Source organism: Anoplophora glabripennis, unplaced genomic scaffold, assembly GCF_000390285.2.
Source record: "Anoplophora glabripennis isolate ALB-LARVAE unplaced genomic scaffold, Agla_2.0 scaffold268, whole genome shotgun sequence".
Classification (NCBI taxonomy): Eukaryota; Metazoa; Arthropoda; class Insecta; order Coleoptera; family Cerambycidae; genus Anoplophora; species Anoplophora glabripennis.
In genome coordinates, this window is record NW_019416436.1 from 171,734 (window position 1) to 175,191 (window position 3,458).

General features: G+C 32.4%; 1 protein-coding gene across 3 annotated transcripts in view; it reads left to right on the forward strand.

Moving 5' to 3' along the window:
* LOC108904351 (bicaudal D-related protein homolog) overlaps positions 1-3,458 on the forward strand; it is an 88,549-nt gene continuing 85,091 nt past the window's right edge. For all 3 annotated transcript variants that reach the window (XM_023454536.1, XM_018706868.2, XM_023454537.1), the window contains exon 1: positions 1-197. The gene's annotated coding sequence lies outside the window, so the exon portion shown is untranslated. The remainder of the gene's footprint in view (positions 198-3,458) is intronic.

Below are 3,458 nucleotides of genomic sequence, written 5' to 3' on the forward strand. Positions count from 1 at the left end.
TCTTGCTTCAGTCTGTCGGTGTCGCGCGAGGCAGAGGGTTGTTTACGTCTTCGTTTAGTCACTCCGCAACCGGACGTTGTTTTAAATCTCAGTTCTTGTGTTTGCGTTATTGTTTACAGTTTTTTTCTGTGTGAAACCTAAGAGGGACTCCCCACCGAAACCGAGGATTTAGCTGCCAACCACCGACAGAGACCCAGGTAGGCCTTGTTTGTATTCAAATTCGTGAACGGCAACAACCTAACCTGTAACGGTACAGGTTTGGAAATGTCAAGGCGAGTTTTTAAAAATGTATCGGCTGGGGCCGCGGGCTAGCAATGCCGATTCGGTGCGTGTTTTTTGCCACTGTGTCGATTTAAATGCGGAGGAAGCACGGGTGTTTGGATTTAATTCGCGTTTCGTGTTCTACCAGCACGTTTCCACGTATTTCGCAGGTAGCTGGCTGTGCATTTCAACGACTAGAAACTGTTTCGTTTTTTTCTGGGTGGGTATTGTTGCAAATCAGCCCGGATAGTATGACTGTTGCATAGAAAATGTGACGTAAGCGCGTGCCTGGGCAGTGTCGTGTATAAGGGGAGACTATTAGATTTCGGTTAAAAAAATCACTAACAATGTTTCAACGTTTGGTCCCGAAAAAGAAAAACCGGACTTAAGCTATGAGCTGCTATGGCCGTTATTGACGCTGCCAATTCAGTAACATAATAATTCATGACAGAATTGCCACTGCAAAATGCAACAAAACTTCCTTCTGATAGAGACGTCTACATTTTCCCACTTTAATATCACTTTTTGTGCTACAATATGTTGTGCATTCGATGAACTATTCGCTTTAAATTGTCTGTTACAAAAATAAGCTAGTAGTCCAGGCAGTATCTGTTTCGGGTTGGGTAAAACGCATATGATCGAAGATTTTTGCTTTAACGGCTTCTAAATAACATCAGAAATGATAATTTTTCTATGCAAATAAAAAAAAAACGTGGGCTTAATTTTTATTGCAAAAAGGTATAAAAAAATAGCAACAAAATTCATTTTTTTCTTGGATTTCTCGGCGACAACTTCATTCATTTTATACAGAAATGGAAGGGGAAAAAAAGCTTTGTAATTAAATTTTGAGCAAGATAGAGTTAGTTGCAATTCGAAATAATAATTATTGTTATTGCAAAAATCGGAAAAATCATTTAAACAATTGCAAAAAATGCCAGTTTATTTGTCAATTTTTTCCAGACACTTGAATAATACCTAGGGTCTTCATACTTTTCCCAATTAAACTTCTTAGTGCATAGAATCATCACACCAAATTTCATCCAATTCGGTTCGATAGTTTTTACATAATAATTGTTTAAATTTTTTATATTTTTTAAATTAAAAAATTTTCAAAATCAAATTTCTAAAAATCTAAAGCCTTTGAATACTTGAAAATTTCACCACAGAAAGAAGAGCTCTCAAGCTTTAAAATGGTTTTTGAAAAATTCAAATCGAACGATTAGGTGAACCGTGGTGGTTGTTTAAACATTTTCGCAATTTTCACGCTTATAAACAATTGCAATAATTTAATGTTTTTTCAATTTTTTTTTATATGAAAATATGGTTTAAAAGTACTCGGAAAGACGAGTATTTAAAAAAAAACTGATGATCCGCCCATCATTTTCGGAGTTATAGCCCGTTAAAATTAACCCTTATTTACAGTAAAACTATAAGGGTATAAGGGCTGTTTTTTGAACTAATAGATTTGTCATTCCGGGTACTTTCCAGATATAAATTTTCAAAATTTGCAATCACGGGCGTCCTATTTAAAATGTCACTCAAAGATATTCAAGACCGCGTGAAATCAATGAAATATCAGTGGTGGGGGAGCAAACACACAGCTACTCCGATCTGAATTCTCGAGTTCAAAAATGCTCTGAGTATTGCACCCATTGCCAAGGGCAAATGTGTAAAAATGCTTACAAAACAGTGGAAGTAGACGAGTTCGAAATCGATTTTGAAGAAGACATTTCAGAAGAAAGTGCAAGTGAACTCGACAATCAGATTTCAGAGTCGTTAGAAAATGATATTTTGCAGTTGCAGGACGAGGAAATCGACGACGAAATAGATTGTGATAATACTGATGAGGCATGTGAAAAATCACCAACTAGTAAAAGAATTAGATTAGATTAAATGTAAATAAAAATTGAAATAAATAGTTTAAAATTTGAAAAATCATGAAAAGTGTGTACTGTTTATTGAAGTATCCAAAAGATTCTTATACTTTTTTTATATAAATAAAAAATAATTTTTAGATAAATATTTTAAGAATAAACGAAAAAATTAAAATTTATTTTTTTTGAAAGATTTTTAGAAATTTATTGTACAACTAAAAATTAATACTAATTTTCAGTTGTTTATTTAAATAATTATTGATTAAACAATTTTATAATATTTAAACAAACTTACTAGTATTACCTGGTGCAACATGCAAAAATTTTGGTCGTGAATATTAACATAGTAAATAAATAAACATAATAAATTGATCAATTTTTAAAGTAACTGTTTATCGGCATGTCAAAAGTCCAATAATTAATAATAAAAGTTAGTTGAAAATATGATAATTTAATTTTTTAAGTTGCGAGACATCGATTTAAAAAAAATCATCGAAATTGGCCCATTAGAAGCTGTGATAAGTGAAATTTTTCTTAGCGTCGCAGTTTTGAACTCAGATCGGAGTGTGTTTGCTCCCCCCACCACTGATAGCTCATTGATTTCACGCGGTGTTGAATATCTTTGAGTGACATTTTAAATGGGACGCCCGTGATTGCAAATTTTGAAAATTTATATCTGGAAAGTACTCGGAATGACAAACCTATTAGTTCAAAAAACAGCCCTTACACCCTTATAGTTTTACTGTAAATAAGGGATAACTTTAACGGGCTATAACTCCGAAAATAATGAGCGGATCATCAGTTTTTTTTTTAAATACTCGTCTTTCCGAGTACTTTCAAACCGTATTTTAAAATAAAAAAAATTGCGAAAATGTTTAAACAATCACCACGGCTCACCTAATCGACCGATATGAATTTTTCATAAAGCATTTTAAAGCTTGAGAGCTCTACTTTTTGTGGTGAAATTTTCAAGTATTCAAAGGCTTTAGATTTTTAGAAATTTGGTTTTGAAAAATTTTTTATTATAAAATTAGGTATTATGTAAAAACTATCGAACCGAATTGGATGAAATTTGGTGTGATGATTCTATGCACTAAGAAGTTTCATTGGGAAAAGTATGAAGATCCTAGGTATTATTCAAGTGTCTGAAAAAAATTGACAAATAAACTAGCATTTTTTGCAATTTTTTAAATGATTTTTCCGATTTTTGCAATAACAATAATTATTTTTTCGAATTGCATCTAACTCTATCTTGATCAAAATTTAATTACAAAACTTTTTTCCCTCTTCCATTTTTGTCTAAAATCAATAGTTGCTAAGTTG